The sequence below is a fragment of the Cimex lectularius genome, unplaced genomic scaffold (assembly GCF_000648675.2).
Source record: "Cimex lectularius strain Harlan isolate CLEC.00 unplaced genomic scaffold, Clec_2.1 scaffold50, whole genome shotgun sequence".
NCBI lineage: Eukaryota > Metazoa > Arthropoda > Insecta > Hemiptera > Cimicidae > Cimex > Cimex lectularius.
The window spans coordinates 515,096-539,468 of record NW_019392716.1 but is presented as its reverse complement, the minus strand read 5'-3'; the positions used below and the strand labels follow the sequence as shown (position 1 = coordinate 539,468).

General features: G+C 36.7%; 1 protein-coding gene across 12 annotated transcripts in view; it reads right to left on the bottom strand.

Annotated features, from left to right (window-relative positions):
- Nucleotides 1-24,373, bottom strand: part of LOC106664325 (CUGBP Elav-like family member 4) — a 483,670-nt gene that overhangs the window by 226,560 nt on the left and 232,737 nt on the right. The window lies entirely within an intron of this gene.

Here is a 24,373-nt window from a genome sequence, read left to right as displayed (position 1 = left end):
TTATTTGGTTAATTGGATATCCTTGGAGACTAAATTTAAGCCTTTGGGCAAATCGCTCAACCTCAGTAAGGATATCCGGTATCCTGAGTTCCCAATGAAAATCTTCATTCCGAACATACTGTTAGCACATTGTTTTGAAATTTGTGTAATACTGCAATGTTATTGTTTTTGGCACAAGCTAACAATTGCATGCCATTGATTCAGATCGGTTTCAGGATCTTCATAAAAATGAGGATTTCGTTCTGAAAAGACAAATGGTAGTTTTTCCCAAAAGCCAATACTCTTTTCTAAATATACAAGACAATTCAGTATTCTTTCTATGTAAGGTATTGGTTGCGATAAAAAAAAGTCAGTGTCAGGAACGGGATTCGAACCCACGACCTTCGGATAAATAGGCCGCTACTTTACCATTGGAGCTATCGTGACTTTGATTCTCCCGGACAACAACTCCTCATCACAACCTACACTTCATATGTCGCTGATCGAATCTTGATTACACGACATTTGAAAATGGCAAAAAGAGTGAAAATCCGACCGATCGTAGGTGAGTATTCGGTTATATTCTCGGTTTGAGTTAATTTTCTGGGAGAATTTTGAAAGTACTGGAAGTTGTGATATGGGTCTGATAAAACGCCATTCGGTGGCTCACCTTATCATTGCGGTTTTGGCCACATTCCAGATTGCAGAAAAATGTTTTTGACCTAATTTTTTTTTTTCTGTTATGATTTCAAATCCGGGGGTCTTTTGCATTTTATCTTGACAAACTTTAGCCTGGAACCGGCACATATGAATCAAAAAAAGAGTGGACCGACGCTTCGGATTTCTATATAAATTACTTGAACGGAAAATCTATCATGTCAACAAAAAACAAACCGACACTCTACAAAACATTTCTGAAACCGATTTGCACATATAGATAATACTGTGGGGTACCGCTGGGCCTACCAATAATCAAGGAATCAAGTCCATCTAATCTAAAGTCCTCAGAATCATAGACAACGCTCTCTAATCTGTCTCCAATACAATTCTCCACAACGGCCTCAAACTACTCTTTGAAAATAAATTAGTCCCCCAACAAATTCTCACGATAAACTCTTAACTCACCACAACCCACTACCCAAATTCTTGCCCCAACATAATCCATTCCTATAATCCCGTCAGTCGACTAAAGCGGAGATGACCCCGGGACCTCCTCACCCAGGACTTTCTATATAAATCCTTTTAAAATCCCTTGCTTAAAGCTGGGAGAACAACAATGGTTGCTAACACCCCTCAAAACATATGAATTGTAAATATATGTGATATTCTATGTAAATGTATAATTATATACATGGTAATAAATATTTTATTAGAAAAAATACTGTTTTATTTATTAATTTTTTAAATAAATAAATCCATTTTTTAACTGAATAATAATTAAATGTCATCCAACCAACTCCAAAACAAAATTAATTTTCCCTATTTGTTTATTGCTTACTTATTTTGTTAATTTTTTAAATTTCTTTTTAAGTTTTATACATTTTTTTATATTCTATAAACTTATTATATATATTCTATAATAAATAATAAATAAATGTATACCATACTGGCCCCAAATGGTGTTGTAAAATCGTATTTTTGAAATCAAATTTCATATGGAGGAACTTAAGATTTTATTTACAGAATTTTCTAACCTCTCTAGAAAGTTTCGATGCTTTAAAGTATCAAGAATGAGAACGCGATTGATACGTTTCTTTAGAAGAAAAAATCTATAATTATTACAATTAAATTGTAAGTAGTGTTGTAAAATTGGCGGATTCTAGGGATGGGAATATTTAGAGATGGCTAGAAGTAGGGCTAGAATGGATCGAGAGGTTGTGTTAAACTTTTGGAATCGGGACCGGATCGGTTCGTTGACAAAAGGAATATTGAAATTGGTGTGGAGTGTAAGGTTATCGACGTAGTAAGGAGCATTGACGAGTTGTCTGAGGACTTTTAACTAGAAGGATTTTATGTTGGATGGCTTGGCACAACCTCATAGTTCCACTTCATGTCAAAATGGTCGCAGTAATGTCTTCTATACGGTTAGTATAGTGTTGAAGGTCTTCGATCCTAGAAGTCGTCGAAGTTGTCCAAGTCTTCTGTTAAATTGTTGTCTCCAAAGTCGTGTTGGATTCCATTTTGTTGATGTACAGTGAATGGCAAAACTTTTTCTTCATTCAGTCTTGTCCTCTACTTTCTGCAGAAGTCTACGATAAGCCCAAGGTGTTCTTAGATATTGGCGGTAGCTCAAGTTTCTAGTTAAAGTACAAAATTGAGGGTTGACAGCGTAGGTGGTTTAAAAAAATATGATGTTGGGCAACATGTCGAAAAGTTGAATTAAGAAACGTAAATGTCATGGTCATATTATCTAACGATATACTGCATGAAGAGCAGGGTTTTGGGAGCCGATTCCTTTCGACTTCGTGTCAATTTTCGGTGATACCAGGTGGAAGCTGGCGATGTTTCCTCCTGTGGTCTACTGGTAATGAATTGGCGCCTTACCAATCATATTGCCTTTGTCACACACTGAAGAAGATGAAAACACTTCCGACAGACCAGAGAGAATTGGCAGATCAAGATATTCAGCAATGATCAAAATAGCGAAAAATATGTTCAAGAGTTCGCGGAATGCTCACAGGGTCCATAAAATATTCGTCATACTGGTGAAATTGGAGAAAAATCGTGAGAGTGGGCTAACGTAATCTAAGGGAACTAGATTAAATAGGAAATGAGAGCAGGATATAGATCACTTTTGTCCTACCAAAATAAAATGGTCCTCTGGCGTTAATAATAACGAATGAAAAAACTCGATAAATTGTATGTTATTTATCGTTGTATTTTGTCTACCGATATGCAATGATAACAAAAAATGACGTAAATAATAAATCATGGAATGTACACAATCAATTATTACAATTTTTTTCTGATAACACTCTATCATCTATCATATATATTCCTCTCTTCTTTGCTAACTCAGAATTTCTACTTTGATGGAAAAAAATCCATGGAATTCAGATCTTGTTTTCCTGGTCAGATTAAACTAAAATAGATTAAAAAGCGTCTAAACTCGACTTTTCCAATACGGGAGAGTGGTGAAAACCGGTGGAAATTTCCGATGAATTTTCCTCATCCCGCACGTGTTTCGGATTGGGTTGACACCGAACTCATCCTTATGAGGCTTCATTAAACTTGGATGAAAAATACCAGAATTTCTTGGATAGCTATGTCGAGATCTTATTTTTGTTCGTATATAAACCCATTGAAACATCTAAATTGAATGTGGTACTGGTGATGTAAATTAACTAAGAAACCATCTTGACTTTTGGAGATATTAAATAACAAAAATAATTTATTTAGAAATCCTGAGATGCGGTCTGGTGTGATGTAGATTTCAGAAAAACATTTTCTTTATCGTGCCAACGTTTCGATCTTTATTGAGATCATCTTCAGGGCCTGGGATTTACAAGCATTGTTTACGTATAACAATTAAATTTTGGATGTTGAAAAGTGAATTTATACAATGCAAAATATATTTTTTATATATTCAATCAAAGTATTTCTACTCACTCAAATTATTTGTCTTCTGTGTAATTGTGCCATTCTTGCGTGTCGTGTCGAGAGTGCCAGTGAGATTTTGCTATTTTGTGTTTATATACGTTGGATTTTGAAGGGGTGGGGAAGGAAGTCGGTATAGAAAAGACATTTTTGTATAAGGCGTCGGCTTCTTTGAGGTGAAAAGAGCCGACGAAGGCAAAAAAATGGGTTGGTAATGGTTCGGCCAGATTATCCTTTCAGGATTATATAGAAAGGGATAAATAGGAAAAGAAAAGCTAAATTGTTGGGAAATTAGATTAGCTTCCCACCCCTTCAAAATCCAATGTATATAAACACAAAATAGCAAAATCTCACTGGCACTCTCGACACGACACGCAAGAATGGCACAATTACACGGAAGACAAACACTTTGAGTGAGTAGAATAATTTGATTGAATATATAAAAAATATATTTTGCATTGTATGAATTCACTTTTCCACATCCTACATGTTTTTGTTCAATTTAAACAATGTTTGTAAATCCCAGGCCCTGAAGATGATCTCAATAAAGATCGAAACGTTGACACGATAAAGAAAATGTTTTTCTGAAACCTACATCACACCAGACCGCATCTCAGGATTTCTAAATATATATCGATTAACGTTTACTAATCACCACACATAATAAAAATAAGTTGAAATTTCATAATTTACATTCAAATTTACATGATGGTGATTTACATGATATATATTAACATAGATAAAAATTGTGTTCCAGTTGATTCAAAGAGATCGTTTTTGACAATCTTGGCAGCTTTGTTTTGGTTCTTTTGTAATATACCATGTATTGTACCCTTCTGTTTGTCAGTATTGATTTTTTCAGATGGTTTATGGCCGACAGGCGTCTGAATAAGAGATGAACAGAGGCGATAGGCGGACCCTACTTATGTAGGTACTATAACAATTTTACTTAGACAGCTAATTAATCGGTTTGGTTTGAAATGATAAATTGTGAAAAAATAATATATAAATAGGTTATATAAATTGTAGGGTTACGGTTTTTTTTCTTGCAAAGATATAATTCTCAGAATTTATTAACCAATCGAGTAAAGTACATAGCAAATCCTCCCCCAATTAAATCCTTTTAAAGGGTTGTTGAAGCGAAAAATAATATAAGCTCCCAGAAATATATACGTTATGCGAGCGGCGACATAACTCTAGACCCTTTCCCTTTGTTGCTATAAAGTTGTAGATTTTATAGACGAATTCGGCCATAAAGGGACAAAGATAGCGTGGTATATAGTGTCTCTAACGGCTCAATAAAAGAGAAATATCATTGAGCTAAGTGTTCAGATAAGGATGGCACTGTGGGATAAAGAAGTTGAAACTAAGCCGGGACTTGATTAGTTCCGGAACAATTTAAAGCGGCCCTTGTTAGCGATGGCGATCACCGGGTGGGCGTTCAACTACACCGTCGATTCCTGTTGGAACTTGCCGAAACAATTCGAGAGATTAATTACAGGTCAGACGACAAGGTGGATATCTTGATTAATGAAATCTATTATCCGGCCATTTTTTTGGACCCCTTGGTGCTTGCCCTGTCAAAGGAACCCTTTAGTGCTCGGTCGTTAATGCCAGCTTTTACACACAACTCGACTTGTGCAACGTTGCAGTGGGTAAAAATCAATAAATCACGAGAAACACAAAGTAAGGTTTTAGAACGTTATTACGATTTTTAAAATTCATTTTTACTATTAAAAATGTAATAACAATCTTATATTACGCAGAGATTTTTTTTTTCCAACTTCAACGATTTTTTTGAGATATAAACAGGTAAATCTACAACCTTATTTAACTCCTCAGTCGTCAAAAGGCCACTAGAGCCTAGATCAGGGGTGCTCAAACGGTCGATCGCGATCGACCAGTCGATCGCGAGTGCTTTTTTAGTAGATCTCGAGAAGAAAAAATTTTTTAATAAGTAGGTAGGTAACTAAACTACAAAAATGTATTACGTAATAAAATAACACTGCTTGCGGCAAAAGGTGGCTTTATCAAAGGAACGCGCGGCACTTGTCAAAGAAAAGCCGCGTTGTTTCTAGACTAGTAGACAGTAGTCTAGTCTAGAAACAACGAGAGACAGTACAGTCTAGTTTCGGGCGGCGCGTTTGACGGGAACATTCGAGACTTTCGTTCACGCTGATATAAATGTTGTGCCTGCAGGAATTGGAGTCATTCTGAATTGTAACTTGATGGCGATACTACGTCGATACAAAGTTTATTATTAAATAGTGGAAAATGAGTGCAGTGAAATCTAAAACGTATCATTTTAATAAGGATTGGGAGGAAGAATTTTTCTTTTGTATGGTGAAGGATAAGTGCATTTGTGTTATTTGTCGTGCGTCAGTTGCAATACCTAAGCGTGGTAACTTAGAGAGGCATCATAAAACGGTTCATAAAAACTATGAAAAGGATTTTCCGCCACAGAGTGAATTAAGAAAACGAAAAGTAAGTGATTTGATATCTTGTTTGAAAAAAGAACAATCCATGTTCACAAGACCAGCCAAACAATCAAAAGCTGCTACGATCGCGTCATTTAAAATATCTCATATATTGGCGAAACACAAGAAACCATTCGAAGATGGATCGGTGGTGAAGGAAGCATTTATTGAAGCGGGTGAGACTTTATTTGGAGATTTTAAAAATAAAACAGAAATCATGTCTGCTATTAGAGAACTTCAGTTATCTCGTCCGACTGTCACAAGGCGTATTGAAGTCATGAGTCAGGACGACTGACGAACTGACGATCATATGTCATCATGCTTGCGATTAGCACTCAGTGGTTACGTACCATCTTATGAAAAGTATGCTGAGGACATGCAGTGCCACGCTTCAACATCCAAAGCCACTCCTTAGTTAAGTTTAACACCATATGTAACTCTTTTGTTTTGTAACAACCAATAAACTCGCAATTTTGAATAACTATGAGTTTTTTCATTGATATTGTAGAGAAGAACCTAACTAAACCTAACCCAAACCTTGACTAAAATAATGTACCTATATTGTGCAGAAAGCTAATATCTATATATGCTACGGTACACCCTACCTAGGTAGGTAGGGTGTATCGTGTATGTACGACAACCCTGCATCACACACTTGCAGCCTCTCAGAGTCGATCGTAAGTAGTCTAAAAATATTGAGGTAGATCGCCAGCAGTTCAAGTTTGAGCACCCCTGGCCTAGATGATACACAGCACAAATCGTTGTTTTGTATGTTTTATTATTTCGCCATTTCATAACAACCTATTTATATCACTGACCAAAGTACCGAAGTTAAAACCCCCCAAGCATCCTGGTGTCCTATCAACTTTGGGCAGGAAAGACGATATAGTATATTTTAGTGATATTGATAAATTTTTTAACCAATTCCAGGGCGTAGAAGAACATTCTGGCTTAAGAACTTAAGCCAATGGTCCGCAGTGAACACAGCTGATCTATTTAGAATAGCTTTGGATCGAAACCAGTTCAGGCTACTGATCGCCAACTACGAGCACATGACACTTGAAGAAGGTGAATTTAATAATCGTTTCATTCAATTTAATAATCGCCTCAACTAATTTAATGTACCTTTCGGAATGTTATAGTAGGGGAGAAAATAAATACGAGGTAGAAGTTGCGAAAACCTTTCTTTAAATAAAAAAGTAAATTCATTTCATCAAAAAGTATACATATTTGAAAAATGATAATCGGAAACAGCTTTGCGATTTTTTTAAGTGAGCAGTGTACTAAACTTGATGAGCTTTCATTATGTAACGCACTTCTAATTATGGACAATCACCGGATCCATAAAACTCCTGATTTTAAAGAGGTTGTGGAATCATTTTCTCTTACGGTTACTTTCCTGCTGCCCTTCTCGCCAACACTAAAGTCCTCACAGCTGTCTTAATCTTGGAGAACGAATACTCTTCAGGGATTAGAGCGTATGACTATACATTATTGGCAAAAGTCCTCAAACAAGTCGTCAAAGCTCTTTAATACCGCTGCTTTTGTCTTCATAAAATTTTTCGCACCCGTCTCTGGTCAGGGCTTCAATTTGTAAATCGAGGTTCCGATCTTGTGTAGAGACACGCGCGTACCAATTATCATACGGCAGACCACCCGGATGTGTGCGTCCATGGCCAGATTTCCTGCCGCAGCCTGTTTTTAACTTTTCTGACGATTTCATTAACCTTACTATCAGCTCAACGTTCCTTTTGTCAACGAACTGATCCATTTCCGATTCCAAAAGAGTCACGCCAAACTCTCGATCTATCCTAACACTACTGCTCGAGCCCTCTCTAAACATCCCATCCGGAGGATCCGCTACATTGCCATAATCGACGATGGCCTCATGTCCCTCCTTCCCCCAGATCCTCCACACTGATTGTCAGCATTGGCTGGTTTCCGATGGCATTTGCCCGTCCTCCGTGGTTAGTGCTGTGACCGTGTGAAAAATCGTACTGGGATTACATTTTTATATTTACTAATAAGTAAAGGCTACAAATAAAATATCGAAAAAAAATGGTTTTCAGTTGCTCAATTATATTCACAGTCTAATTTTACAAATGTTTTCATTGAACAACACTGGTAACGAATAAAAAAATTCAATGATTTTAATTAGATTCTGACAAAAGTGAACCTTTGTATGGAAATACAAACATACTTAATAGCCTAATGGTCAAAATCAGATATAATAAGGTTATCTTAAAGTGGGTTCCAAGACATGAAGATATGAAAGGAAGGTCAATCAAAGCATAGCATGCTAAAATTGAAGCTAAAAAAATACCCTGAGAAAGAAAAATGCAAGAAGTTTGAAAAAACGCAAAGGTTTAAGAAACAAAATAGGGGTCTATGCCAGCCACTGCCTTCAATATAAAAAAAACGCACACAATATATGCAGTTTGAGAAAAATGAAAAAAAAAAAAATCTTAGGTAATTAAGAATTATCGGAAACTACCAACTACCAGTTTTGCATATATTATTAATTTATTACAGTTTTTAAATGTTAAGGCACGAATAATCTGGAACTTGGTATGGTCTGGTTGCCTAGCTTTCGAACTATTTGAAGGATTTTTTTATCATCATCATAGCAAAACAATTTTATGTCTATACGTTCATATAAGAAAGTTTTGAATAGATGGTTTCAAATACGGAGATATTAAAAAATTAAGTCGGTATTCCAAGAAATTTGAAACCATTTAATAAAACCTTAATTTTGCCAATGTGTAGACATATTTAAGATTGTTTTGCCCCGATGATCACTTAAAAAAGTTGACCTCTTGGAAATAAGAATTAAATTTGTTTCTTCATCTAGACTATACAACGAGATTATTTCTGAGTGAAAAAGCGACCGATACATTTAACACTTTAGACATTATTGTTATGTAAAAAACTAAATTGACTATTAATTGTCCAAAATATCATTTATACTACTATTACTAAATTTTCAAATGGGTTTTTATGGTTTGATTTACCAACTTTGTATATTTTGTCGTTAAAAAGCATTTAATTCAACTTGAGTTTAAAACACAACGTCTCATTTTTGCGTTCCCAAAGCTTTCACTTATAAAGCATTTTAAATTTGCTGAGGATGGAAGGACTTGATAATTTATAATTTTATAATTTAACACTTAGGGCATGCGTATACAAAACGATATCCCTTAACTTAAAAACTACAATCTACTATCGAAACGTTCTTCAAATTATGTCTGCAGACATTATTTAATGAATTCCCGACCTGTGCACAAAAAGGAAAAACGCTACATTTGAATAAATTGAAAAAAGCAAAGTTGGTTATTTGTTACCTTTAATAATTCTCGCTGAAACCTTCGGCTCGACATTTCTTTATTTCGATTGAAGCCATTATTGTAAGCAAAGTACTATTATTGGAAATTGAATAAATGGAAAATGGACGCCGATTCATCTCCTTGACTTGACTCTTTTCCTTTTGAAGTATTAAAAAATAATAAAACGAAAAAGAACAAAGTGTCAAACTGCAGACCTCTTTTCACGACTTATTCCTGTTTGAAGTATTAATACATTTTTTTAAACTTTTCTTATCAAGGTTGAAGAATTGTAAAAACAAATTAAAATTATAGTAAAAAATATGTTTCATTGAAACTATTTTTTACAATTATTTAATTCTAGAATATACAATGGTTCGTTCCACAATAGCCAAGTACACAAGAATTTTAAAGTACCAAGTATATAGGAATTTGTCCTGTTCAATTCAAAATGAATAACCTTCTAAACACCTTCTAAAACCCCGACTTCATCAAGACGAAATTAAAATGAACTCCTAGTCAGTAAAAGTGTGGCAACTATGTTGGTATAAGTTATGTGTATAACAGCTTAACGAAGCAATGCTTATATGTACACAAACAATTCTAAATTAATGTTTTTGTAGTTGGTCCTCTTAACCAAATTATTTTTATTTTTATGCACACTATCTCATCGGCCCTAGAAAAAAAGGAGTATTGCCTGGGCGCGTTCTTAGACATAGCATAGGCTTTCGACAGGGTCTGGCATCCAGGCATACTTTTTAAACTTAAGCGCTTCCTACCCTCCCATTATTACCTTTAATGAAATCCTACCTAACTGATCGCTGTTTCTGAGTGAGGTGCTGCAATGAATTCTCGGAAGTCAAACAGACACAGGCCGGTATACCGCAAGGTGGTATCCTTGGCCCTGTCCTATATATCATTTATACTGCTGACCTACCAACACATCCTGACACTATTATCACCACCTAAGCGGACTACACCTATCCTGTAACTCGAAACATGTCCAAGCTACCTCCAACATCCAAGAACACCTTGAACGTATCGAAGACTGGTGTAAAAAATGGAGGACAAGAATGAACGAAGAAAAATTCACTCAGTGTACTTTTACACTGAAAAAGCAGTCTTGCCCTCCATTGTACATCAACAACAAAGAGATACCAGTTTCCACTCAAGTCAAATACCTGGGACTATATCTCGTCAGCAGACTGCAGTGGAATCCCCACACAAGACTTAAAAAACAGCAACTTAATACAAGACTTGGACTTCTACGAAGACTTGCAAACCGAAATGGACTTTGACAATTAAGACAAAACTAACACTATACAAGACTTTACTAAGACCAATATGGACATAAGGAGTGAACTGTGGGGCACTGCCAAGCCTTCCAATATCCAGCGCATCCAATCGAAAGTCCTTAGACAAATTGTCAAAGCACCTTATTATGTCACTAACCTCACTATCCACAAAGACCTCAACATTCCTTTTGCCAACGAACTAATCCAGTCCAGATTCCAAACCTTCCATACCAACCTTTCGAACCATCCTAACCATACTGCTCGAGCTATCCACTCATTCCCATCCTGACAACCCACCACGTCTCCTCGGGACCTCCTTGATACCTAGTCGTACACAATGAGTGCCAGCAATTGCTGGCTCCTCAAAGCACGTGTTCTACCGGTGCAGTGCTGGCATTAGTCCTAGTGTTGTGCTGTGTGATTTATCATTCATGTGTACATATTTGTATAGTATAAAATTTTGTATAGGTAACAAATAAATAAAAAAAAATTATGCAAAGAGTGATAGTGCCATTATTGTACTGAACTTCACTCTTTCTAGTTCAAGTTTATTGTTTATTGATTTTTGTATCACTGTTTTAGTGCAAACTAAACGATCAGAAATGAATACTTCATTTGTATCATTACTTTAAGAAGAAATCACATCAAGATGGATGTAACATGTTCAGGGTGTTTTAATACATTGGGTACTTGGAGAGCTATTTCTATACCCCATTTTTTAACTATAGCACACTAGTGGGTCCTAGAAGACAAGCAATCTGATTGAGGCTGCATTCATTCTACGGTTACGTTGTACATCCCAAAGCATTTCGTTTTGTCGGCAAATGTAGCGCCATACTTGTTACAAGGCGAGTTAATTTTTCGTTGCATCTTTGAAGAATCTGTACTTACCTTGTTGGATTATACCAATCTTCCTCAAATGCCCGTCTGCTTCCTTTGGTAGATTCTATTATTTTTTGTTTTTCAAAACTGACTAAAAAACTTTTGGAATATCTGTGTGTAGAGAGTGAACAGTCTTTCATTATTCATTTGTCTTTTTGTTTAAGATACTCATTGACTCTTGTGAATCGCTATGCCAAAGAAGGGCTCAGGTACTATAAATGATCTGGCAGCCCCTTTCTTTCCAAAAGCGGCCGTTGTATCGTTTTTCTCTTCTCCTTTATCAAAAATTTTTTATAAATCCTTATTAAATATTATAAATATAAGAAGAAGAAGATTATGATGATACAATAAATCGGTGGTTTGATATTCCCCAAGCACTGCAACCATGTGGCATTATACATTTACAATTTCACCATGACGGTTCCTAAGTTCAGGTCAACTGACTTGATTCACATTTCAAAAAGAAAAAGTCATTGAGTATTAAAGTTGCAAGGTGGAGTCTGCAAATTAAATCGGGTCCGTCTTCACTCGGGTTTTTGATGTTCGGAATATTGCGCCATCATCAGCAAGGCAAAATAATTACAGCGAAAATTCTCAACGTTTGTGTCCATTAAGCATTAAACATAATTCACTAATTTCGTGGTCCACTTGACCAATTAATATAATACAATTAATTAAGGTTTTTAGTCAAGATAAAAAAGTCAAAGGCACGAGCGGGATTCGAACCCACGATCTTCGGCTAAATACGTCGCTGCTGTACCACTTGAGCTATCGTGACCTCGATCCGCTCGGACATTAACTTCCTATCTCAACCACGAAAAATGGCAAAAAGGAGGGAAAATTCAAAAGGTGCGGTTGAGATCGGAAGTTAATGTCCGAGCGGATCGAGGTCACGATAGCTCAAGTGGTAGAGCAGCGGCGTATCTAGCCGAAGATCATGGGTTCGAATCCCGCTCGTGCCATTGACTTTATTATCTCGACTAAAAACCTTAATTAATAGTATTAAACATAATATGGGGTGGAAGTTTCTTCCTCAACATTGCATAACCTATAAAAAGGGTCATTGTTGTATATACCCATGCTGTCTATTTACGTGAACGGTTTAGACCTATTACTCCCCTGAATTTAATCCGTTTATCTGTGTTTACGAAGTGCGACTGCTAGTTTTGACGACAGTTCCTTAACCAAGAGTTTCCGTCTGGAACATTCGGAGATTATTTTTATTTTATTTCGGAGCTATTCTGTGCTGGAGAACAACGGGTAAATCTTGTTATCCCAGTTATTAAATATGTCCAGTTTGTCTGTTTATACATTAGCCAAAATTCGTTTGTGCCTCGATATACAAGAAATTCCCAGGTTTCGGACACATTTCGGGCCGCTTGACTCTCCGATGGTATATTTTGTCAGCGTTATCTTTTTCAAGATTTTCTATGGCATTATTGACTTGTATTTCGGTGTGGAAGATCAAGGTTCTATAATGAGCCTCCGAGGGACCAGGTCATTGGTTCTGCAGTCGCACCATGTAAGATGAATTGAATTCAGTGTTTTTATGATAAAATAATGTACGTCCTTAATTTTCTGCCACTCTTTCGCCATTAAGGTTTCATTTACTTTTTGAAATTAAAAATGGGAATTACAGTCATGAAAAAGTGAAAAGAGAAGAAAAAGAGGACTGGCTTCGTGGAAAATGGGACCGTTTTAATTTCGTTAAGTAAAACAGCGGGAAGAGGAAAGCAAACCGGTCTGGCTAGAGTAACGACTATTATTGTTGTATTTCAACTGAATATATACATAGGCGGCGGCAAGCATGCCTTAGGGCAGGCGAAGGCAATAGCTCAGTTTAATTGAATGTAGGACGTGAGTGCTTGCATTACATAAAGGGAGAGTGAGCTTGTATAAAGTCTTCGCCCGAGGGCGAGGTCTCGGCGAGCCTTGTAATTGGTTTCATTTCTGAGTGACATGTTCTGACTAACCTCAACCGAGGCCCGGTCCGCTGCATGCTCAGCCCGGCAGATCCGATAAACCCTTATGTTATTTACAAATGCAATCAATTATGAATAAACATTTGACGCTGCCGGTTCCCGGATCGGGCCCCTTTTACCTTTCCCATACATGATTTAGTTCTTCAATCTGAGATAAAGCTATCCCCTCGCAACGAAACTACCACCTGATAAAAACAGAGAAACACTTTTTTATTTTCATCACAAATTAATTCGGTGATGGTGTGCTTACTTGTGATTACTGCTTCAATTATTGATATTTTAAAAAGCAATTACAAATGTCTTTTATTTAAAAATATATAATTTTTTTCTCGTTAGTTGGATAATTTTTTTTTCTTCAAGTCAACTTTGTATAAAGTATTGTAGGAGAGTGTTGCGTTAATTAAAGCAGTAAAGGTTTTAAGCTGTAAGAGTGATATGGAAACAATTTAAGTGACTATTAGACGAGAGAAGTGAAGTAGCCACGTAACTGGGTCTTTCAATGAATGTGAGGGAGAGGAAAAAAGAGCGAGAAAGAGAAAAAGAAAGAAAGGAAAGAGAAGCGGGTGAAGAGGAGGAGATATAAAGTGAAAAAGAGAGAAATTGAATGGGAGATAGAAAGAGAAAGAAAAATTGAGAAAGGGAGATAGAGGGAGAGAGGGAGAGAGAGAGAGAGGTGGGGAGAGAGCGAGTGAGGATGCATGGGTAAATATTTTTTATTTAAAAACTACAGAAATTTGATCTCGAATAGCCTCTCTTAGAATTAACGAGAGTGAGAGGTGTAAAAGGTGAGAGGGTGAGAGAAAGAGGAGGAGAGAGAGGAGGAGAGAGAGAGGAAGAGAGAGAAGAAGAGAGAGAAAGAGAGAGAGTCAGAGAGACAGCATGAGTAAATATTTTTTATTTACAAAAATACAAAAATTTGATCTCGAATAGCTTCTCTTACAATTAACGAGAGTAAGAAAATAATTATTTTATATATATATGCACAATATTCTGAAGACATTCTTAATTACTTGAGCTTAAGTGAGGGTGAGTAAGATAGATAGACATGCAGATAGATAGATAAATAAAGAGATAGAAAGATAGATGGATAAACAGCTAGATATACAGCCAAACAGACAGGTAGATAGGCAGAGAGAAGAGAGAAACAAAGAATAAGAGAGATAAAAAAAGAGAGGGAGTGAGAAAGGGGTAAAAAGAGTAAATAGACTATGACGGATTAAAAAAGTAGATAAAATGAGAGAATAAAAACAGAAAAAAAAACATAGGGAGGGAGAAAATGATATTGCCAAAGAGTGAAAAACGGATAATCCTCCTGCTAATACAATAAGAAGGAAAATGAGGAGAGAGAGAGGGTGAGGGAGAGGGAGTGAGAGAGAGTGAGGGAGAGTGAGAGGGGGAGGGCGNGAGAGAGAGAGAGAGAGAGAGAGAGAGAGAGAGAGAGAGAGAGAGAGAGAAATTGAAAAAAGATAGAAAGTGACAAAAATTGAGAGAGGAAAAGAGATAGACAGAGAGAGGGGGCATGAGCAAATATTTTTTATTTAAAAAATCACACAAAATTGAACTCGAATGGCCTCCCTTACAATTACGAGAGCGAGAGAGACTTTTCACTTGATCTCCAGTGACACCCTACCCGTAACACATATTTTTATTTCAACTTTCATTGTTCATATTTATAACATGCCATAAAAGATACTGAATTTGTGTTCTATATTGTTATCAGAACGATTTGAGTAAGCAATTTTCATCCAATTTGTGAATGGCGTGCTATATATATTTTTTATAGCTTTATTTTTGTTCAATCAAGCAATATTTTCTATTTCCAAATTATGATATGTTTAGCGAGAAGGAAGAGTGAAAAAGAGACATGCTGAGGTTTTGTTTTCGGTTTTCTTAATATTATCGGAAGATACAAATTTTATTATTTATTCTTTTTTAATTGTACTAACCGTTGATTATATTAAATATATGTAATTTCATTTTCGCATTCAGTTTAATAAAAATTTCTAGTTTTAAACACTATTGAGATAAAATTGACGTTTTTTAAACAAGCAATCGGACGTTGAGTTGAAATTATTTGTTCAGAAAATCCTATTTTGTCATAACCGCGGCCGACCGTGACACGTTGTAAAAAGAGGAAAAACTGATACGGGTGTAGTGGTTTGATTCGGAGATTATGGTTGTGCGTGTGTGCGTGAAGAGCGATCAATCTTCATCGAGCCCAATCGGTGGGATCCGGGAGCCTAGGGATCAGGCACGTAGGCAAACAATGCCCCGGGATCCCGACATCTTTCCGAGAGGAGATGCCGGCAAACACCACGACGCTTTCTCGTTTTTCCCCCGTTTTTTTTTTATATATATCCCTGGCTCTATTGGCGGTATCTTCCGCCTACTTCTGTCTCTCTCTGATCACTCCCTGATCGATCATACCTCGTCAAAGCCCTTCGGGTGGGGTGGAACATGCATGGAATGCTTTATGCCTTCGCATATTCGGAAGCACGTCCATGGCTAACCCCTGTCTAATCCGTCTTCGCTGAAAAAATTGAAGAGGTATTCATAATTATCCCAAAACTTTATGTTTTACTCCTGTAAATTTTTACCCACCACTTCGTTCATTCTTACACGAAAATTCTTAAGAAATGCTCGGATATTCTGCCTTCTAACGGAAAACCAAGGTTTTTACATAATTATATATTTAATATTCGAATACTTTTTAATTTATATTATTATATTATTTCTATATTTATATATAATTAACATTTTTAGCAATTTTTGACCATGATAAAAATATAGTTGATTAATTTAACTTTTAATGGACTTAAAACCACCGCGATCTGGACCTCTGACCCTACAATTGCGTTAAAATATCGGCAGAGAACTCACGCGTATCAAAATCAGGGTCAGTGGGTGGCCCTAGGAGACAGACATTAAATATGACTCATAGAAAAGGGGTCATCCTCACTTGATTAAGAATAGGCCATGCAAGGTTGACATTTCTGGGCCAAAGGATGCTTACGTGGGTGCCATGTAGAAAAAGTGCGCTAAGTATTTGGGCCCCCTGTTCCAATTCTTTGAGGAGACATGGTTGTTTTATTGTATAGTGCTGATATTGTTGAGTCCTTAATGTCTATTGAAATTGAATGTATTTATTCGCGCGAATGTGCATTATAACAGGGCAACTTTGAGTACCCTGTCGACCCTCAATTAGGTTTCTTATACAAGGGGTGATGGAGGAATATCGAGTACTCCACTAGCCTAACAGAGTGAATGAAATTTATGAATGAGTGAAAGTGAATTGGTTTGGAACTAGGAGGAGCATGTGTTTTGGGGCTAAATTTAGAAATCAAAATACTTTATAATTTTTTACCTTTTATAACGAACGAAATGAAAACTGTGAATAAGGTAAATTTTTATTTTCAGTTTATTGTCAGTTTTTGTATTAGCTTATTTTATTTTAATATTCTTTTATACTATGTCTTCAGTCTGAAAAATTTGGGAAAGTACAATCATTTTAAAATTCGTTATTGCTGTCCTCCTTTTAATTTTTAGAATAGATAATAGATTTTTATAACTAATTTATTCACAATTTTCTAAAAATAAAATAAACGTCTTAAGAAATGACATAGGATCATCACAAATTACATTTTTTAAAATATAACATATTATATTAACTGCTTCATCAGAAAATTTAATTTTACCTTCCAGTTAACTAGTTTTAATGATCCGCTTGACCAATTACGATTCACTTCAGAAGTCATGATACCTCAAGCGGTAGAGCAGCGGCGTATCTAGCCGAGGGTCGTGCGTTCGAATCCCGCTCGTGACACTGACTTTTTTATCTCAATTTATAAACAAAATTACATATACATTAACTTATAATATATTTTTTAAACACAGTAATCTCATAAACCAAAGGTCGTTCGAGAGGGGTGAGGGAGTCAATCGATCACATAGGATAAATCAAATTTTCACGTAACTGCAATAAAATGTGCTTTATCTACTTGAATGTATTATAGTAAATAATAATTTTACTTCCATTAAAAATGGTGATGTATGACGAAGATTTGGTCTAGCATAATTTTTATAAATTTGTTGTACGTTCAATAAATTATGTAATTTTTTCAAAATAAAATTTTCATTGCTTTTAGTTGTGTTGGGAAAGTTTGCTGTTCCGGGTTCAAGTTGTTTGCAACTCGGCCAATTTTAATTACCCCGTCATATACTTTTTTGACAGGAACTCTCCCCTTCAGAGAGTTTAATAGGTTTCAAAGGCGGGACAAGGATTTCCAAATATTTCCGAGGCTAATTAATTTTGCGGAAATAAATTTACGAGCGCACGCCGCACCTCCGCGACGTAGGACGGGGAAAAGGGTTTTTTTCCGCGCATTTGCATCGCTCGAGGGTTAGGGGGCAGGGCATCCAACATAAATGAGGGGATACTACGGCGCTTCAACCCCCTTTACGCCCTGCTCCTTATGTAAATTAACTTTTGAAAGTTTACTTTGTAAGAGAGGGGCGGCCGTGCAGTTGACTTTAGTCGAAGCCTCCTCCTTGTATTCGTAATACACTAATAACAGAGCTAATCCACGCCGAAGGGAGAGCACAAACAGCCTCTACCTGTCTCTGCTCCGTCCATATTCTCGTCGAATAACCTCGCCACCCTAGCACAGGGACGACAATTAAGTGAAACATTCTCATAAAAATATCTCGGGACGAAATATAAAGTCAGAAATTACACGGTTCTTAATGAAAAACTTTAACCTTGGTAACTGTAAACTTGTAAATACACAAATTTAACTGCATCAAAAGAATCTTGCTGTACAAAGCTTATTAAATAACACAAGGAAATCTCTCTAATATCTATAAAATTACTACCAGCTCAGCGTTTCATTCTGCCCTATATCTGTTGACTTCTAACAAAGTTAAAAGTTATTATTTTCTCTAGTGCAAGAGACGTTTTAAGAACATCTAAGAACAGGGATGATGACACAACATAGTTATTATTTCCTTTTCTGTCTGTACTCGTTATTAGATACACAATCTTTACCCTATTTTCACATTTACTTATTTTTTATTACTTTTTTTTCACGAGGGCTCGCAACAGCAGAGATCATATCAGAGTACCGGTGTTTTGAAAAAAGCCCATTTGTAAATATCTCGGAGGCCGCTGGATTGGAACCCGGGACCTTTACCTTACATGATGATCTCATGTCAACGCCTAAACCATTGCGACCCCCCCCATTGACTTATTTAATAAATTTCTACATGCAAAAGTAATTGATTAATTTGGCGTTTATATAGATGAGGCAGACAAACAGCATTGAAAAAATGACCATAGTTTCAACTAGTAACCGTTTATTTCGTTTCTGTTTAAACTATTATCAACATTTCAAATAGTTTAGTGTGAGTTCTTATGTTGAGTATGTTTTTTTGAGCATTTTTAAAAAAAGTTGCTAATGCAGGTTTTGGACCAATTTTAAGGTCATCATCAGGGGGGTAAGGTTGCAGTGCTGGTGCAGTCCTTGGCATTCTCAATCAAATCAATTAAATATTTCAATTTGTAGACATATTTAAGATTGTTTTGCCGTGATGATAACCTGAAAATAGGTCGAAAGCTTGGCATTAGCAACTAAATTTGCTTTCTTCTTCTTCAAGACCATACCTTGATCCAGAGTGTTCGGATGTTGAATATTGTTTCCTTGCATTATTCCCTGCACTTTTTCGGCACAAATTTATTAGCAGTTATGTTCAGATGCTAGGATGTTTTTATTATTTATGGTCACATACGCCCTTAATTGTTCCTTGTATATTGCACAATTATACGATATCACATCGGCTCATCTAATAAGACCTATCTACAGATATAATTTGTTTCTTTCAAGATGATCGTTTACTTTGTATTAGTATTGTTTTAATACACCAATCTGACATATTTATTATATTTTTCTAGGGCAAGAGAAGTTTTATACCGTCTAAGGACAGGGTCGTTGGTTGAGATGCTAAGAATAGTATAATTTTTTATATTATTCATGATGCTCCTTAAAGTCGCTATTTGTTCTTTGCATATTGCAAAATACCACCGAAGACATTACTTTCTTGTAACGACAGTTATATAATAACACCTATCAACTGATAGAGTTCAAGTAAATGGGATGGCTATATCTGTACAAGACAAAACAGGAGGAAAGCTCTCTTTGATACAGCTTTCCAACTGGTCATAGATAACAGAGATCTTTGGAAGATAGGTAACTCCAGTTTATGAACAAGGATCTAATATGGTACACTGATGATTCAAGGAAAAAGCAGTGAGTAGATGCACGGTTAAAATGGCCGCACAGGACCCTAGCAAAGCCACTTGAAACTAATCCCAACAATTTTCCAAGCTTAGATCCATGCAATACAACTCTGTCCACAGGATTTGACAAAGAAAAATATGAAAGGAGCATTTCCATACTCTCCGACAGTCAGGCAGGTAGCTAATGCACTAAATTCGTATGCTTTCAACTCCAATCTTGTAAGAGAATGCCTAAATTGCCTAATAAATAGAAAATTGGGGTACTGGAGTGAAGGTATATAAAGAAATGAACAGGCTGAATACAGTAGCCCTTTTACCCACGGGAATCACTAATAGGTGCACCGGAGTGTGTGCTTAAGTTGCCCCTGGTCAAAATTGCTTCAGAAAGAAAAATCAAGCATTGAACAGGCGGGGGTAAAGAGGCCAAATGGCAATCTATCAAAAACGCCTTGGTCTAGTCCCAATAATCTTCCAAGCTAAAAATACAACCCAACTATGTGCTCAGGAACAGTCAGTGAGCTATGAAAGTTCTAAATACGTATGCTTTTAGCCCCAGAGAAGTTTGGGAATCCTAATTGCTTAATGGCCCACGGTAGATACAGCTAGGTTATCTTGAGTTGGGTTTCAGGAAATTAGCGTAAATAAAATAACTGAAATAAATAGGCTGACCAACTAGCCATCTTTAGTTAGTTTCCATATGTTTTGACATTAGAGAATATATTGGAAGTTTAACATCAAAGGAAAACTAGCAATAGGTGACAAGTTTCTTTAATACTTCAGGCTACTTCATTTAATTTTAACATTTTAATCTTTACGTTGCCTCACGCCAAATTTAGCTACTTTGCTAAAGCATCTAGTCGGACAGCCAAGCGGCATTGAAAGCAATTGCCGCATCAGAGGTAAAGACCAGAGTCATTTGGGACTACATCAGAACCCTGTCAGACATTGGAGAAAAAATAACCTTGACTGACTACCAGAGCACACAGGGCTTCGGGTAACGAAGAGGCCGATAAATTGACCAAGGAAAAGAAGGACACCTATTGGCCTTGAACCCTTTTGTGGCATATCAAACTGCCAAAAAGGCGGATCCATTAGAAATTGATTAAAACTAAGATCTCTATACAATGTGAATGTAGTCCAGGACAGAGGCATGGAAAAAATTTTATCAAAGGACCATCGCAGAACTAACAGCAGAACTACTTACTAAATCTAGGACGTGCTGGGACTGGAATAATGGTTGGACTGCCTGCTCCGGAGGCATGTGTATAAACTCGGAGTGGAAGAAACAAGCCTGTGAAGATGCTACCAATCCTGGGTGAGGAAAAGACTGATGGATACACTCGGGAGCCCCTGGAAAACATTAGGGTCTGATAAAAAGCTTACGAGGAGCTCTAGATAAAAAAATGGAGACACACAATAGGCCAATACTGGTCGCGGTGCGCAGGTCGTAAACAGCAGTTTTCTATGTAATCTATCTAAAGATTAGCTAATCCAATAAATTTAGAGCGGGTGTAGTTTTGTTCCTGCTCTATTTCTGCCCGGGAATTGGCAACATTGATTTTTTGGGCGCCAATCTAAACTCTTTAACACTAAACTCACGGGATTTTTCGCTAACGTTTAAACAAAATTGCTAAAGGTCGTCTTGCTCTAAGACAAAGTTAGACCGTAAAGGTTTATAATGTTTTGTTATGAATTTATGTAGTTGCATTGAATCGATAAAATTATAAATACTGAAAACCTGTCATATAGAAAAATGTTAACAGAAATCATCGTCTAGTTTTTGAAAATAAATGTATGCAATTCACTTATAATATATTTCTATCGATTAAAACAACAAATTTATAGGTCCTTCCGGGTGAATTGTGCCTACAGAGGGTCGTAGAAGGTGGGAATAAAGTATTCCGTGGAATGGTTTCGGCCCGGAGGAACGTTGTTTCCACAGCGGCGGATGATATTTATTGCACCGGCTACAAATCACTAACCGCCCGGAGGTGGCTATGAATAAAGTAGAGGAGAGGATACCTGGAGCAACAGGCTAGAAAGGCGGACAATATAAAATGTAGATAGGGATAGTCTCCGTAATAGGACACCTGTTATCCACCCTCCCGACGGCCGGGCCGAAATTTCAGCGAGAAGTTTTCCACTTTCCATTTCATTTACTGTATAATTATTTATCAGGTCACACAAATTTTAACCTGAGGCTTTTACTTGTAAAAACCGAAGGCGAGAAGATTCTTTGCGTTACAATCTTGTGCATTGAAACTTTTATAAAATCATTTTATTATTTCACAACTGCATACAAAATGCAACAAGCAAAGTATTTACAATTACATACATATACATATATATTGTAGGCACATTTATATGTCTGGCGTGATTGATTTGAACGGCCAACATCCAATGAAAGTGGTAATAGGTTTTTATAAAGACAAGTATAAAGTACAAAGTACAAGTACAAGACGGAATGGTCGCAAGGCGACTGCGTTTCAGTCTTTAAGAGGGTTCGAAGAAGGTTTGAGCTGGACAGGTTGCGAATTAACGGGTTGTCATGAGAGTTTGGAGTGAAATTTATTGTAGATGGATTGGGCTACGATTGGGACGTAGGGTATTCTGAGATCGGAGTGGATAATTCTGCTGGTGACGTAGAAAGGAGCATCAACTATTGAGCGAAGGATTTTGGATTGTAGGGATTGAAAAGCTTGGCTTATATTGGGTTGTCCGGAAAATAATGCAGGATTTTAAGTTTTCATTAAAAAAAATCTATATAAAATATTCTGTTTACGTTTACAGGATTACTCNGAGAGTATGGGAAATTATTTTGATTAAAGAACATTGCTTTAAAGTAACTAGTTTCTTTTTTTTTGTTTAATACCAAAATCCTGCATTATTTTCCGGACAACCCAATAGTTCAAGTCCGTAGGTCCAAATTAGGGCGTATAAAATAGTGTATAATAGTTTTTTGTTAAGTAACCAGGTAAGTGCTTAGACCTTTAGATAAGAATTCTTTTAAGCATTTTAAACCAGTATGTTGTAATCACTTCGTATTGTCTGTAGATTCAACGTAAGTCTTTTGTCCTAGTAAAGTCCTGGATATCGTATACTATTCGCTGGAGGAATTGAGGTACCGAATAAATATACAGGAGGAAGAGATTAACAATTAAGAGTGAAAACTATGTATTTATTTTTGATTGTTCACCTTGATTCTCCGCGTTCGAATCCAGGTGAAAGCATATGAAGATTGGACGTTACGGATAGAAGTAACAGGATCGTTGTTTGGAGAGAGGATTGCCGTGTCATCGGCGTATGTGAAGGTTGAGATGACATAATGTAACGAGGGATCAGTTATAAAGATGGAGTAAAGTAAGGGAGCAAGTGTGCTTCTTTGGGGGAAGCCGGTGAAATAGAAAAAGTAAAAGAGGAAGAGGGGATTACTTGGAAGTATCGGTTTGTTAGGAAGGATTTGACGATAAAGCAGTATGCCCTTTAGCTTCCACAACAACCAAGCCCTCGTGCCACTCACGATTGAAGACCTGGGATATGTCAAGGGAAACGCCAGGGCAGTATTGTTCAAGCTCGAGTGTCGACAACATGGTGGGATTGCTTACCGCGGAATGCGAATTGGTGATTGGGGATGATATTTAAGGGTTCAATGATGGTGTTTAAAAGGTGAAGAAGGTTTAAAAGTACTTTGCCGATGATAGGGGGAAGGCTGCCGATAGGACGATATGAAGAGGCGAGGTTAGTAGGTTAGGCACCATACGAACGGAGAACATCCAAAGGAGAGGAAAGTAGATGGTTCTAAGAGAATCGTAGTGTAATAAATAGTATTGCTTTTTGAGAAGTTGATGAAGGATATTAGACTGTTCACGAGATCATAGCCAGAACCTTTATCATTAGGAAAATCAATTCAGACCGGACTGACTTCATTGGAAGTAAATGTTTAAGGAGGTATTTAATTCTTCATTAATTTTATCAATAAAGAGTTGATCTGGGTTGTCAGGATGGGGGGTGAATAATGTGGTAAGGTTCTGTGCTAGGAATTGACCTTCCACTTCGTCGGTTTTTGTCCAATTACAGTCAGTGCGTTGAATTGGGTGGGGAATTGGGCTACATTGGGACTAGATATCAGAAAATGCACAATGTATAAATATAATTAATCTTTTTATGTAAAGTATTGGTTGAAATGAAAAAGTTAGTGTCAGGGGCGGGATTCCGAACCGACGACCTTCGGCATGGGCCCAAGGTACTTGGACAACAACCGACGAAGAGAAAGCTCAATTTCTGGCACAGTACCTTTCTACATTATTCTCCCCCTCATCCTGACATCCAAGATCAACACTTTATTCATGAAATTAATGAATTAAATACACCTTCCACTCTCACTCCCTCCTAAGCCGTTCACATCCAAAGAATTCAGTCAGGCTTTAATTGACCTTCCTAAAGAAAAAAGTCCTGGCTATCATCTCGTGAGCACTCTAATATCTTTCAACTTCCCAAAAAGCAATATAAGTTATTACAAAGGTAGTTGGTTCGAATCCCGCTCGTGGCA